At 55.0% G+C, this 15,890-nt stretch overlaps 1 protein-coding gene across 1 annotated transcript in view; it reads right to left on the bottom strand.

Moving 5' to 3' along the window:
* The window catches only part of EVL (Enah/Vasp-like), a 149,893-nt gene that overhangs the window by 58,115 nt on the left and 75,888 nt on the right, over positions 1-15,890 (bottom strand).

The following is a 15,890-nucleotide window of genomic DNA, read 5'->3' as shown; positions in this document are numbered from 1 at the left end:
TGACCTAGTGCACAGACTGTTACAATCTTAACAATAATCGTGTGTCCAGGGTACACACAAGCCCTGCCACACATGCTCCTCTGCTTTGCTTTACATTTGACGACTGCCCAGCCAACGACTTGCTGGGCCAGTGCTGGGTCTCAAACTTCCTGCTGGCCGCCCCTCCCCCCCCAGCTGTGCTCTGGGGTTCAAGAGTCTTGGGTGGGCTTGACCTCAGCCGACCAAGCCGTGTGTTGAGAGCTCTGTGCGTGGCCAGTCACATCGGGAGTGAATTGTTATGCAACGGTGCTGCTTCTTTTTTCCCCATAAGTCATTCATTCATTCGACAAACATTTAAGGGGAAATCAGTGATGATCAAAACAGGCGTGGTTCCTCCCCACAGACAGCCAGGTTAGGGAGAAAGAAGAAAAGCAAATGGTGCTGTGTTTTGACTTTTCTGAGTCTGGGAGCCTGAGACCGTGTATCTCGCACGAGACTGCACTTAGGAGGAGGAGTGCTCCTGCCCGTGCTGATGACACCCAGTAGAAGTGAGAGGAACGAGGACACAGCAGCAGACAGGCCTTGGTTCAGACCATGGTTCCACAGCCACGTGAAGCGAGCACAGATAAGGTTATGGCCTCAACTGTGTCACTGACCGCTGCTGACACGCTCCGTCGCTGACAGCGAATGCCAAGCAGGTGTGTGTTCCTAATGCGGTCCCGACATACTTCCGCGGTCACAGGGATCTGAGCGGAGACCCCAGCCCTACCGCTTGGTGGCACGTGCCCACCGAAGCCCTTGGGATGACTCTGGGGAAGCAAATCCGGGAAGGTACTGTGAGATGGGCCCCGCTTTCTAGAATCCCTGTGTAGCCGCCACTCGAGTGTGCCCTGCAGGTCTCCTGCTGTGGGAGCGGAGCTGACCCACGGCCCCAGCCTCCGCCGCCCTGGGTGCCCCACCCAGGCATGCACAGAGGCCACACTTCTCTGGCTGCTCTCCACCAACGACTGATGTGCCAGCTCGCTCCTGCCTGACGTGGGGAATCTTCCAGGGGGGAAACCTTCGCTCGGGGCCCTGCATCGGCCTGAGACGCCTCCCACTAGGCCCTTCTGCCCCTTCTCCTTTCACACCTGCATCACGGCCTGAGGCTCCCCCTGCCTGCTCCCACTCCCTCTGTCCTTCACTGACGGTTCCCCGCGAATCTCGCCTGCTTATCATCCGAAGGGTCTTGGGGTCTGCTTTGTGGAAGACCCGAAGTGACCCGTCGTGCTACAGCACAGACAGGGGCATGCCTGCAGGCCCGGAGCCTGGCACACAGCAGGTGCTCAATCAATGCTCCCTGCAGGCCCTCAGGGCCTAGAGATGACCTAAGCCACGGACAGTCATGACCAGTGCAGCTGGTCTTCTAAAGCTGCCTTCTAAAGCAGCTCTACGTGCAGATGAGGCCTTGAACCGAAACTGCTTGTTGGCGGGAGGCTTATTGTTCCCCAAAGTAGTTTCGGTGGTGAAGTGGTTTTGGCCGTTCGGCAGCCCCCCCTCGTTCTAAGCGACATTCCCCTCCCTGTGTCCTCCAGAGTCACAGAGGTGTCCTGGACGGCCTGGGACGGTCCACTGGACGGCTGAAGGGACCTCCCCTGTTACTCACGGGACAAAGCCGCAAGCCCCCTTGCCGTCCCCGCTCACTCTCCTCCAGTGACCCCTGCTTTGTCCCGTGCTCCCTCCCTGTCCAGGTCCTACGGCCGAGTGTCATGTTTTCACATCAGTGTGACAAGCACAGAGGCCAGTGAGTCAAAGACACTTAGTGATGCGGAGATGAGCAGGGCAGTCCCTGCCCTCAGAGGGCTCGCAGCTACCGAACACGCGGCGGCTCGTCCCACGCCTCAGCGAGCCTGGAGGCGCTGGGGGGCCTGGAGACTTTCTGTGACTTTCTAAAGAAGACGCCCTGTGTGCTGCCCACGAAGGGCCTCAGCCCCAGGCGAGCTCAGGAAGGGGATGTGGGGCTCCGGGCGGGGGAGGCAAACAGCTCAGCCGGCGTGCTATGCAGGGAACTGCAGCTCCTGGGGGCCGGGGCCAGGGGAGGAGGGACCTGGGTCACCACATGTCGTTCAGGGTGGCACGGGCAGAAGTGCCCACTACTGTGCTTTGCCCGAGCACGTGCTTACACACCAACAGCTATCTTTCCCGTTGTAATTACAGACACGGGTTCCCTGCGGCTGCCGTATTCAACACCTTACGTGTGCAAACCGAACCTGGCGCTAACCAAAAAACCCCATTCTTTTTTTTCCCCGTGTGAACGGCGCTGGCCTGTCTCTGTTTGCTTTATCACCACTAACGAAACTGAAATGCAAGAAAATACCCATGTCTTCTGCCTAAGATTCATCTTGCTTGTATTTTGGGATTTTTGTTTTCGTTTTCATAGGATACCGACTGCTCTCCAGCCTGGACCTGGTCTCTGAGCTCCACGTAGTCACCTGTCTTCTCTGCATCTTGGCTGGGTACGGAAACTCTGTACTGTCCCCAGACATCATGAACTTTGTCTAAAGCGGTTAGCATCTGAGGGCGGTTCAGGCAAATGTTTTCTTTTTAAAAATATTATGAATGAATGAGTGAATTATTTTTTTGAAAAGTACATATAAAATTTCCTTTACTAAATGAAAACCGACAATTCCTTCCTCCTCCCCGCCACCCCCCCCCCCAACCCCCAGCAGGCCACATATACTCTGTGCCCGTGCTGACTGGTCCACACAGCTCCCACCCTCCCCGGCTTTGAGGTGCCCGGAGGCACACGGAGCTGGAAGGGAAGCTAAGGTCAAGTCTCACGAGGGCCTCTCTCTGACAGGCTGTCTTTATGTGATCAAAACAACCGGCTGACCAGCAGGGGGGAAATGCATGGGAATAGGCTGGTTTATGCTACATGACGCTGGGTCACCAGCCTGATGGACTTTCTCCCCCGCGGGACCTAACAGGCTGCTCTGAGCAGTAGGTACAACCAGGCTCTCTCCCAGAAGAAGTCTCTGTTGGGACAAGTGGTCCAATCCTATTGTCATCTGGGCGTTTGTACGGGTACGTGTATGGGTATGTGTACATAGGAGTGTGCAAAAAGTTGAAGCCTGTCATTTCCCTCCTGGTGGCATGTGAGACATCTGTGAAGCTCTGAACAGTCCTAATGTCAGGAGCTTAGAGGAGAAAGACTGTGTGACTCTGGGCCTCAGTTTCCCCAACTGTTCAAGGCTAATCTGACCTCAGGAGTCCCTCGGACAGCGGTGAGTACTTGCTGGGCCCAGCCCCAAGTGAGGCACCACCAGTCTTGTCACTGGCTCAGCAGTTAACGCTCTTAGACCACACATCAGAGACTGCTACTGAGTATCTGCTGAAATCCCTCGCTTAAAAAGAAAAGGCGCAAACCACACCCCAGAGTTTCTGTACACAGCCAGGGATCTTCCTGGACCTGGCACGAAAACCCCTCGTGCATCTGGAGATAACACTAATACACAGGAACAGCGTGCAGCCCAGCCCGCAGTGCAGGCAGCCGGAAGTCGGCCTCACGCTCTCGCCCGGCCGATGCTTCTGGAAAAGCGCAGGACACCTGCCCCGCCAGCTGTGGGACGTGACGCGTCAGACCGGGAAGGAGGTTTCTGACCTTCTCCCAGGAGTACGCAGCCCCTCCATCCCAGCCACACGCCCTCTAGCGCAGTCAACTGGGAATCCCCTGCCACCCTACCAGTAAGGACCTTTCTGGGCTTTTTCAACAAAAGCTTAAGAGAACAGAGTACAAATTTATCAAGCAAGGACAAAGGATGTCAAGCCAAAAAGGGAACAGAGAGGCACAGGGGTAATGACAGAGGCTTGCTGGAAAACTAAGTCCGGGGTTGGGCACGGAGACCCCCGCGGCCAGAGGCCGGCTCCCGGCACTGTGCTCGGCTCTGCACCTGACCACAGCACTTTTCAGTTTGTCCTGCCCCTCAGTACCCGCATCGGCCTCCTCTTCCCCACTAGACTGTGGGGACCCTGCTGTTGCCCCCTCTGCCACCCCAGTGTGTGTGCTGTAGACACTAGTAATTGTTTGTTGAATACATGACTCCAAGTGGCTAAGTGTGTTCATGATTGTGAGCCCGTGGGAACATTCCGTTTACAACCCCGCTCCATTTATCCCGAGAGGGCGAGAGGCTGCCAAACCAAAGCATCTGTTACGGATTACTAACACTGTTCTTGGTCTCATGACGCCCGGGATCGGAGGGCCGGGAAGCCGCGACTCTGAGCTGGGCCCACAGCGCCCAGTTTCCGGGAGGCAGCCGCGTCCGCAGGGGCCCCCTGGCCTCGCCCCGCTGCCCGCCCAGGCTGGGGAGACAGAAGGCTGCCCTGGGCAAGTGCGCACTGCCCTCCCCAGCTCCTCGTGAGAGTCAGCTGAGGATCACTTCTGCAAAGACATGATCCCCCTTCCCTGTCCCCTCCTGCTCAGCCCGGTGCCCTGACTCGGCCGCCGCCCCCTGAAGACAGAACAACTCATCGCACAGTCTGACTCTGTCTCCCCAGCGGGACTGGGAACCGGGTGTGCCTGGGGCCGAGGGCAGGTCATCTGGCACTAATACCCAGACAGGACAGCCGGACAGCCCATGCGGGGAGCCAGGGTGAGCGGTGCCCCTACTGGGAACTCTTTCTTCACCTCTCAGGTTAAGCACCTGATAAGCACCTGTGAACAGGGGCGGGGGGCGGGGCTGATGCGAGCTGGTATGAACGTGCCCACTGCCCACCCCCTCTGCTCTCCCATCAGGCTCCTGCCTGCCCTGCTTCCCCCATTTTCTCAGCACTTGCTCACGCCCCAGGCCCCCTCTAACCTGGCTTCTGTCCTCGATGTGCACTCAGAACCGTCATCTCCCGTCTCAAACAAACGTGCCACAATGTCCGTAGTTCTGAAAATCTCCCCTGCCTCTGCCTCTTTCTACTCTTCGGCTTCCATTTCTCTCTGGTGGCCCCTTGCAGCCCGCCTTGTGTGAGGTTTTCTCTTTGCCGCTTATACAAGGGGTATTTAAAGGGGGGGGCACAGAAAGGCTTACCGAGTCTAAGGATTCCCTGAAATTATTTGCAAAAGTGAGCATGTGAGCTTTTTCTGAAGTAGGCTTTTACCGTGTCCTCAAGGGGTCTTTGCTCCAAAACAGATTTTTAAAACCACTTTAAATCGTGGTGCTCCCCAGTGTGAACCACTTAGAACTTCTCTTCTCACTCTGTGCCCGTGGTTCTCAACACTGTGTGCCTAGGAGTCAGAGAAGGTGCTTATTAAAATACAAATCCTGAGACCCCTCCTCGGGAAATCCTTGGAGCAGCAGCTGGAGCCCTCCAGCACTAAAGAACGGGAGTCGTGACTGTTACCCGATAAAATCCCTGCCCTCGGCAGGCAGGTGACCCTTGCTTCACGTTCTGCTCCTTGCCGTCCTGGTCATGACCCACTGACCCCATTCTCTGTGGCCTCTCTGATCTTGCTCATGCAGTCCCCCTACCAGGGACGCCTTTTCCGGCCTAGGTTACCAGTAATGCCTACTCACCCACAACAACTACTCATGCTGCTCTCTCTAGAAAGCTCCCCTTGGAGCCCTAGGCCAAGTTAGATGGTCCTTCTCCGGACCCTGCTAGCATATGCTGTGCCTTGGCGTGTGACAGCTCTCGCGGCAGGGGACCGGCAATCTACCTCAGGTCCCTCTGCCGGGCAGAGGGTCCTCAAGGACCACCACCTCAAGACAGGCTTCCCTGTGGGGTGGTCAGAGGCTGAGGCCAGAGTTCCCGTCCCACCGGTTTATCTTCGGAGTCCCGAGACAACAGGGCGAATTCTTTGCCGGTCCCAGGGACCCTCCCTCCTAGCTGTCCTGGAACTGGGCTGCCCGCACTGTGCCTGGCAGAGACCAGGCTGGTGGCAAGGCCGGGTCTGGCAGCAAAAGCATCCTCCTGATGCCGGGTCAGTTAAAATGACTCTCTGGTATCACTCAAGAAATTAAAGAAGGCGTTTCCTCTTCCTTAACGTGCCTTCCCTCCTACATCCACAGGTCTACGTCTTACCCCTTCTCAAAGCTCAGGTCAGGAGTCACTGCCTTCAGCCAACCTCTGGTTCTCAGAACATTCATTCCCATTCCCTTAATAACTACCAGGGGAAAGGCACACCGCGAGGTTCTGAGGTTGAATGGGACGAACGGGATGTGTCCTGCCCTTAAGGACATTGCAATCTAGCAGGAAACACACTCAGTTACCAGATGGGTACACGCTAGGGGCATCACAGGGAGAACACGGGGCTCCGTGGGAGTGATTCTCTTCTGTAGACGGAGCTAATACAGCCCAGGTCTTCTTCTAGGTGAACAGCTCAGGCCCCGGTGTGAGCCACCAGCTCCCACCACCCCCCGCCCTCAGCGTGGCACGGTACCACCACCCTCGCGAGCCCAGGCTCAGCAGGGGCCGAGTGAATTAATGTGAGGAGGGAACGGGGGAGGCCAGAGAGAAGTGGCCATAAATAAATGTTCCCAAAGCCAAGCAGAAGCAGAGCCAGACTCTGAGGCGGCTTGTAACGTCCTGACTTGTTTACTTTCAACACGCAAGCAACGAAAGCGACCTTGAAAAAGCAGGCTGAGAATCACCAGGGAGGAAGCCCTTCAGCTGGCAGCAGGGGAGGGTGCAGCCCGCGTTAACCTGTCTGGGCGCCCCAGCACAGAGAAATACGTGCTCGGCTCCCCCCCCCAGCGCCAAGGCAAGGGGGCCATAGGGAGGGGGCCGTCCTCTCCTTCGCCACACCCGACTCTCTGAAGCGTGAAGCACACCTCCTACATGATGTCATGAGATACTCAACCCTCACGGGCAAGTGGTTACATTTATCCCTGTGTTACATTAAGTGACTTGTCCAGAGTCACCGGGGAAGGGGAAGTGGGGGGGGGGGCAGACACCACTAGCTGGGACCCTGCCTTCCTCCTTCCTCTGGAGGCCTCTGCCTCTGGCTTCTTGGGCCTCACTCCCTCTGTGTCCCCAGTCACCTTTCAATTCCCCCTCCACGCACACACGTAGCACCCCCTCGCCCCTAGGCTGCCCTGCAGTCTCCCCAGGGCCCTCCCCTCTGTTCCATGCCAGCTGCTCTCTGCAGAGCCACTGGTGGTGTTCCAGGGCACCAGAGGGGACAGACTCACCCTCGTTCTTGTCCTCTTAGCCCCCTTGCCGCAACTTTCCCTTGGCTCTTCTGGTGGTGCTATAGCTCAGTTCATCTCCGGACTGCCCCTTTTCTGACCAGTCTTCCCCAGTGAACAGGGGCAGAGGGAATGTCTGGAAAAGGCCGGGTGGCTGGTGGCAGCCAGGAACCAGAGGTGCACCAAAACACGGGCCAGGGACATCCAACCAACACTGTCCCTCGTGGAGACCGTATGGGGAGGCGGAGGGGGCACGGCATCGGAGGCTGCCCAGGCCTGGCCTGTCATCCGCTAGCCGCATGGCCTTGGGGAAGCACGTGCCTGGCTGTGCAAAATGAGGGAAATGATCCTTCTCGACTAGGTTTCAGGGTGGCTGGGACTCGGCGAAGTCTGAGGAGATTAACAGGAGCGCGGTTTACTGCCATGATTAGCCGCCAAGCCACCATCTCGAGCAAGAAACGTTGGCTCAGGTCATAGCAGGTCTGCGTGAGCCGAGATCAGGTGGAATCAGGACGAAGCGCTCCTGTGCCCACACGCACAGCCCTCGTTACCTCTGATTCTTTCCCCGTCCACACAGAAAACCGAGGTCTCCAGCAGGTTCTTCGGTGTGGCCTGGAGAACCACCGCAGGCATCCAGGCGGCGGGACCCGGGCTGCTGGGTACTGTGTTGTGGAATGCCCACGCTTGAGCTCGTCCACCGGAGGGGCGGATGCAGAGCCTCCCAGCCAGGCCTGGCTCCCAGGGAGGCTCGAATGCCAGGCCCGGAGCCCTGCTCTGCCCGCCCTCGGACTCTCCTCCGGCCTGTCGTCTATGCCACCTCCAGGGAGTGTGATCCCTCCCCACTGAGAAGAGGCTGCTTCGTTTTTCCTTATACTGCTTACCACTGTTCTAAAAGTCTGCTGGTTTTCTCTCTCCCCCACGAGGATGGTTCTTTTCTCGGTTTGTTCGTTTTAAAAATACTGCTCATCTCTGTAGTTCCGGTAACTGTGACTAACGACTGCTCGGTAAATATCTTTGGATAAATGTGTGCTTTTGAGTTTGCCTAGTTTTGATGGCTGTTGTATTTCTAAACCTTCAAGGACTCTTCAGTGGGGGTGCAGGGACCACAACTCATGTGCGATCTGGCCATCCCTGCCTTCTCTGTCTCTCTCCCTGCATTCATTTAAAAACAGAGCAAGAAAACGCCTGATTTACTGAGTACTGACTATGTCTCAAGTATGCCTGGTACTTGCGAGAAACTCAGCCATCTGTTGAATACAAGATGCGGTCTGTCCTTGAGGGGAGGGCACACGTGCACATACAGTCTACAAGGCTCTGAGTGCTGTGTTCAGGTGTGTGCAAAGGACCACGGGTACAAGAGGAGGGCACAGTTAACCCTGCTCTGGAGGAAGGGGAGGCTTCCGGCAAGCAAATAGGTGTCAGCAAAGGCACGGAGGGAAGAGCTCGGCCTCCCCGGCCATCACCCTGGGCCTTGCACCACTGCTCAACACACGTTCAAGTCCCGGTCGGACGCACCACGGGCACTACCATGTCCCAGTTCAGTGACTGAGAAACAGAGGGACTTGGAACCACAGCTTTGTCAGAGCTGAGAAATACAAGTGCTTTATTTAGATGGAGGAAACAGGCCTGGAGAAGGGAAGTAGGTTTCCCAGGGTCCTGTGGCGTATGTGGATGGGCTGTGTCTACACCACAGATCTTCCTCTCTGCCATACGGTACAGCTTTTCTGCTTTACTTACAGCATTTTTACCACGTGGGACTTATCTCTTTTATGTTTGTTTTTTTTTTTTCCTTCTGAACCATTTGAAAGTAAGCTGCAGACATCACGGTATTTCAACCCCAAGGTTTTTAGCACACATTTCTTGAAGATAAGGACATGCCAATATATGACTTAAATACATTATACCTAAGAAAAGTAACTTTACTAATAACTCTGGTATAGAGCCCATATTGCAGTTACCCAAATTCTTCTGGATCCAGGATCTCCCCCTGCATTTCATGCGGTTGGGCTGCCTGCTTACTACTCTCTTTCAAGCTAAGCTAGAATTGATGTTTTTCATTGACACTGACTTTTTTGCGTGAAGAGTTCCGGCCAACTGGCTTGTCGGCTGTCCACACTCTGGACGGCTTCCTCAGGATGAAGTTCACAGTGAACGACAGCGAGAACCTGACAGAGGTGACAGGGGAGGGGGAGGTGACTGGACCCCATCACAGCAGGAAGCACATGACGGTAGTGCCTCCCTTTCAAAAGGCAAGCGGCTGAAGCGAATGAACGCCAGATCTCTCCAGGGGAAAGGTACATTTGCCCCTTGGTCATTAGTTAACCATCCAGAGGGTGACTTTTTTCCCCTCGATGGAAACGGGACTGAAACACGTTGAATGTTATGTTCTACACTTAAAACGTTTTTTTCGGAACCGTTTCACACCTGAAATGGGGAGTAGGTTCCTCGCTCTATGTGGGGGTGTCACCTCATAAAGCTGTTCAGCTTCAGTGACACCCCTGCACCTCCTCCCCAGATCTCAGTGCCCCTCCTTCCCTGCGGGAGCCACCGTCCCGAACTGGGTGCTTACCAACTCTGTGCGTGCTTCCTGTAGTACACGCACGTGACTATTTCACGGAAGCGGTTCTTGAGATGTTTGGTTTCAGGACCCTTTTACACCCATAGCAATTATTGAGAATGCCACAAAGCTTTGGTTTATGTGGGGTATGTCAATCCATATTTACCGTATTTGAAATTAAAACAGAATTTTTTTAGGGGCGCCTGGGTGGCTCAGTCGGTTGAGCGTCCGACTTCGGCTCAGGTCATGATCTCACAGTCTGTGGGTTCAAAGCCCCGCGTCGGGCTCTGTGCTGACAGCTCGGAGCCTGGAGCCTGCTTCCGATTCTGTGTCTCCCTCTCTCTGCTCCTCCCCCACTCATGCTCTGTCTCTCTCTCTCTCAAAAATAAACATTAAAATTTTTTTTTTTTTTAAAAACTGAGAATTTTTTAAAACACAACAATGCACAGGGGCACCTGGGTGGCTCAGTCAGTTAAACGTCTGACTCTCGGTTTGGGCTCAGGACATGACCTCACGGTTCATGAGATCGAGGCCCACGTTGGGCTCTGTGCTGACGGCGCAGAGCCTGCTTGGGATTCTCTCTCTCCTTCTCTCTCTGCCCCCCTCCTGCTTGTGCAGACTCTCTCTCTCTCTCTCTAAATAAATAAACATAAAAACAAATAAAGAAGCAACTCTCTAAACCCACCCCCCCCCAAACAAAAACAGAACCAAACACAAGAATGCACAAGCACACATTTCATTACCTGTCACAGTTGACAATGTCAACATGTCATGTAGCTTCTGGAAAACTCCACTGTGCATTTGTGAGGTAAGAGTGAAAAAGGCAAACACTGCCTTAGTGTTATTAAGAACACAGTGTTGACGCACCCCCTAAAAGGGTTGTTCTCCTGGCCACATACGAGAGCGGCTGAACTACAGCAATGAAGAGAGAGGGTGAGGTCTGCATACATTCACACACACACACTCAAACGCTGACTGTCTGAGCCCCAGTTTCGTAAGAGCCAGAATTAAAGGAAGGCTTTGGGTGAATGAAGCCTAAATTCAGTGTTAGCCCAGACGTCTTTTCTTCCATCCAAATTGGTTGGGAGGGTCACACTGCTCCATCACCTGCAATGAAGACGTTTGCCTTTTCTCCATTATAATGCCACCGTCCCAGATGCTTGGACGGCTGGCCTCCACTTCTCTGTGGAGTCTAGTGAAATTGGAAAAAACCTTCCCACCAACTGTCGACACAGTCTGATATTCTTAGACTGAACCTGTCTCACACCCACTTGCCACACTTTCTTTCAAGGCCACCAACACAGTCCTTCCTCGGGGGGCCATCTGATAGTCCATGTGGACCTCAAGAACATTCATAAATCCCAGTACATGCCTGTGTCCCCACAGTATGTGATTCTGATCGCTTGCAGAAATGGAATGCGTTTCAGCACAACCTGGGGACAGCTGTAGCGATGTGGCTGGACCAAGGACTGGGGCAGGATGCTGATCCCTGCCGGTAAATTAATAGCCTGGGAATGAGACCCGGCTGAGCCCCCAGCTGACACCCCTCGTTACCAGCACGGCAACCGGCTCAGTTCAACACACATCTGAGTAGGTGCGGGGACGGGCAGAAATGAGTACCACTGTGTCCTGGGGCAGGCTGGGAGCACAATGATGAACGAACGGGTGACTGGCGGAGGTAGGCACGGGGTGCCACAGGGGGAGAGAGAAGGTCTCCTTGTCTCTCGTCGTACGAACGGTGTGAAATCAGACACCGCGGAGGATAACAGAGGTTAGACGCTCCGATCCTAACTTTGACTCTGCAATTTGGGGCAAGGTCCTTCGACAGGCGACAGTCAAGCTTAGCTGTTGAGAACACAAGAGATCCGGTTTCAAATCCAACTCTGTCAAGCGATACCTGGAACGAGTGACCTCTTTGCTGACCTCTGTTCTCACGTGCAGGATGGGATTAACAACGTAACACCTCCGAAGATGAGGATTAAATACGATGTACAGAACAGAACCAGCATAAGGCTTGCTACGAACACTCAAAAAAGGGTAGCTTTTATTTTTCTTCCTGGGGTGTCACCAAAGTAAAACCACTGGATCAGACCAGTTCTCAGCCACGTTTTGCCCAGCACACCCGCAGGGCACAACACACTCTCACGGGAACAGCCCAGAATCACTGTGAAGATGCTCCTCAACCGGAGGCACGTTGGATTCTTTGGGACAGAAGAAGACTGAGAAGTTGCAGGAAGCTCCCCAAAGGATCTGGGTACACGTCCCTGGGAATAGTAACTGAACAACATGATCTCCAAGGGCCCGTTTGACCGTGAGCTTCTGGGGCTCTCTAACTTGCCTGGGAGAAGACGTCAAAGGAAGCACCCGCTACTCCTAGAGACGGGATTCCAAACCCTGCTGCAGAGGCAGAGGTGTGGGCCGGAAGGACTGGGGGGTGGACCCAGGCTTCTCACACCTCTACACGTTCAAGACCTGCAGGACAGCGGAACAGGCGGTAATGACCGTGCCCTGACAGCCGACTAAGAATCGACGGTACAGGGAGCCTCGGCGCCTTCCCTGGCCGAGAGCAAGTGGACCGTCTGCCGTTCTGGCCTCTTTTCTACCACGCCACGCCAGGAAGCGGCACCGAGGAGCAGCTCTGGTAGCCCAGGCATCTCCAGGGTCATACGACAAACGCAGTTAACGACGTGCAGCATTTGGACAAATGTGCATTGTCTTTGTGTCTGTGAGCAAAGCAGACAAAACCCTCCCCTCCTGGAACTTACATTCTAGAGGGGTGGAGACAGACAACCAATAAAATAGTATATAAATTTGGGGTGCCTGGGTGGCTCAGTCGGTTAAGCATCTCTAGGTTACGGTTCAGGTCATGATCTCATGGTTTCGTGAGTTTGAGCCCCGTGTCGGGCTCTGTGCTAACAGTGTGGAGCCTGCTTGGGATATTCATTCTCTCTCTCTCTCTCTCTCTCTCTCTCTCTCTCTCTCTCTCTCCTTCTCCCTCTCTCTCTTTCTGCCATTCCCCTGATCATGTGGTCTCTGTCTCTCTCAAAATAAATAGACTTAAAAAAGTTAAAAACAATTTTTTTTATTAACACTTAATTATTTTTTGAGAGTCAGAGAGAGACAGAGCGTAAGTGGGGGATGGCCAGAGAGAGGAGACACAGAATCGGAAGCAGGCTCCAGGCTCCGAGCTGTCAGCACAGAACCTGACATGGGGCTCAAACCCACGAACCGTGAGATCATGACCCGAGCCGAAGTCAGTCGCCCAACCGACTGAGCCACCCAGGTGCCCCCAAAGTTTTTTTAAATAGTAAATAAGTTTGCAGTGTGTTGGAAGGTGAGAAGCCTTTAGAAAAAATAAAACACCCAAGCGCAATAAAGACAGGAGGGAGACAGGGAAGGGATTAAGGTTAGTTGGCTCCACGGAAAGGGGCAGATACATTTTCTTCCGTAGCCTTTCTGGCCGCACCGTGAGATCAGCCGCTTCCCGCCTGCTGCGGTCTTGTTCAACCGACATTTACCGGGAGCCCGCCGACGCAGGCTCCAAAACCCCACGGACCCCAGCCGGCGCTCCAGTTATTGTACCAAGGCTCCCACCCCCACTGTGGCAAAAGAAACCACAGGTCCCCCGAGACAGGTGTGAATCACTTTCCTTCACACCCACATCTGACCCACCAGGATGTCCTGGAGCCCGTGCCTCTGAAGCACATGCCCCCCTACACCGGCTGCCCCGTCCCTAGTCCAAACCACTCCGATTCGCTGCAGGACCGCAAGAGCCCCCTGCCTCCACTCTTGCCACAAGGAGAACCATCTACGCAGCGGCCCGAGTGATTTTTCTTAAGCCTCTATCGGACGCCTTTCCTCCTGCTTAAAACCCTCCAAAGGCTTCCTAAGACAATGAAGGAATCTAAACTCCTCGCCAGGCCTGGCGGCTCTGTGTGAGAAGGCCTGCCTTCTCCTCTGCCCTCACCTCCTTCCCTCTCCAGATCCAAGGAGCTTCAGCTTCCCTGTTCTTCGACTCCTGACCCCACCAAACCGTGCCCGTCAGGGCCTTCACACTTGCCCCCACCTCCCATTTCCATCTTCAGATTTTGGCAAGGCTGCCTCGTGGCTGACCTCGTGACCTCCCGGCTGAGGTGTCTGAGTAAATGTCCCCAGCGGGGCCGCTGGGTAAGGCGATGGCCCAGCCATTCGCCGCCAGCCTCTGGCACATTCCGGTCTCTCTCTCCTCTGTGGTTTCTGGTTTCTGGACTGTGTCCCTGCCCCCAGTGCGGTTTTGGGACAGGACGGCCTGTCTTGTTCCCCTGCTTCCCTGGCACCCAGAGAGAGCAGCCCCCGGGGGACGCTGACTGGGACGCTTGCTCCTTTCCTTTTTAAAGTCATGCCCTCTCCTTCTGAGCTCCCCCGAGAGCCCCCTTTCTCCCGGAAGTCGCTCCTGACAGCCCCAACATCTCAACCCGTGCTGCTCTTCCCGTCTACGCTCCCCACTGCGCGTGCGCGTGGCCCTGAGGCCTCGCGGGCTCTCCGTTTCTAAGTGCTGTCCCCCCACCCCGCGTGTCCCCGCGTCTCTGAGCAGAGACCAGCTCTCGGTCGGTGCGGAAGGGCAGAGGACAAAGCATATGGAGTCAGGAGCCATGAGCTCAAGGCTAGGTTTCCCAGGGGGTTGCTCCTTCTCTGGTTTGGTTTCTTCCTCTGTGACGCGGAAACGATAAAAACGAGACTCGCCGCCCTGAGGACCGCTGAGAGAAAGAAGGGCGACACCGCCCGTGAGGGGAGGCTGGACACCGCCACGTGCCCCGGACACTCCGGCTCCCAGCCCACAGCTGAGCGCTCGGACGGCCGGAGCTGGGCCTGGCAGACGAGTTTTCGTGACTCGAAAGCCCCGTGACCCCGGCACAGGCGCGACGGTGACTTAGGAACCTGGATGTGTACGTACCCTGTTCTGTCAGCAGGAGGAAAACCAAAAAGCTGAAAGGCCTTCCAGCCGCCATGCTTGTGGCTACCGACCCTGCCCGCCGGCGCTGTGCGTGCGGAGGGCAGTGAGGGGCAGCGGGGCCTCTGGTTTGGTCGGCCACTACCTCAGTCACCAGACAAGTCCTGCCTGGACCCCTGGGCTCTGGGCCCCCACTTCCTGGTGTGTGCACCTCAGAGCTGGACTCCTCAGGCGGCTTCCAGACTTCAAAAGCATCATCGCCAACAAGACACTCTTTTTTCCTCAAAGAAATAGGGAGGGATACTTTAAAAAGATGAAAGAGACTTAGTTTGGCTGAAGTGGAGACAAGAGGCTTAAAGCACCGCTAACCTGGATGATCTACTGTGGATAGGCTCCTAAGGGCCTTTCAAGATGGAAAATTCCAAGACTCTGACAATTTTAAAAGACCTTTAAAAACCTGTGTGGTTTCCTCCCGTTCACTTCCGACGTACCTTCCTGCAAGCGGCGGTTGACAGGCCAGAGTGAACGGCCTGAGCTATTCACACTGTACCTCACAGCTGAAAATGACTTCGGTCCCTTCCCACTGTGGACGTTCACATGCCTTGGAGGTGCAAGTATTCTGTTCTCCACAGCCCCACCCACAAGTCCTTTAAAGTTATAGGAAAATCACTAAAATCACAGAAAACCAGCTGCAAAGGAGCAGGAATAAAGCCAACCATAAAGAGGACGGCGTGTTTTCCTGGCCCCGGCGACTCTGGGCCTGAAGGAAAGGATTCCGGCGGCCTGGCCAAGGCTGCGACGCCCCCTCACCAAATCCCCTCTTCTGCTGAGCGGGAGTGTCGGCCAAGATCTCCTTACTGTAGGGCCGGTTTTATTAGCTCACTGTAAAATGCTGCCACAGTGCCTGTGCTGTGCCCTGGAAAAACCGCTAGGTGCGGCCATCCCTCCTCTCCCCGCCACACGCGAACCTGCCCGGGCGGCACGACTTTGCAGAGGCTGGGCCTCCTCACCCACAAAACAGGAGTGATGCTACCGCCCTGATCAACCCCATGCCATCGAAACGGCATTTTGGAAACTGAGAAGTGCTTTGTGAGGTGAGGGATTATCATTTTATGCTAAGATACAAACTTATAATGAGTTTAATCAAGTCAACACCAAAACCCCCAGAGGATAAAACTCCTATCACCTACAATCTTCCATGGGGTCACAGGCTGGGGAGTGCCTCCCCATCTTTAGAGAGAGCAGTCACGATCCGATGGGAACAGTGTGG

This window comes from Panthera leo, chromosome B3 (assembly GCF_018350215.1).
Source record: "Panthera leo isolate Ple1 chromosome B3, P.leo_Ple1_pat1.1, whole genome shotgun sequence".
In the NCBI taxonomy this organism is placed as follows: Eukaryota; Metazoa; Chordata; class Mammalia; order Carnivora; family Felidae; genus Panthera; species Panthera leo.
The sequence above is the reverse complement of the archived record's forward strand: the minus strand, read 5'-3'. Positions and strand labels throughout refer to the sequence as shown.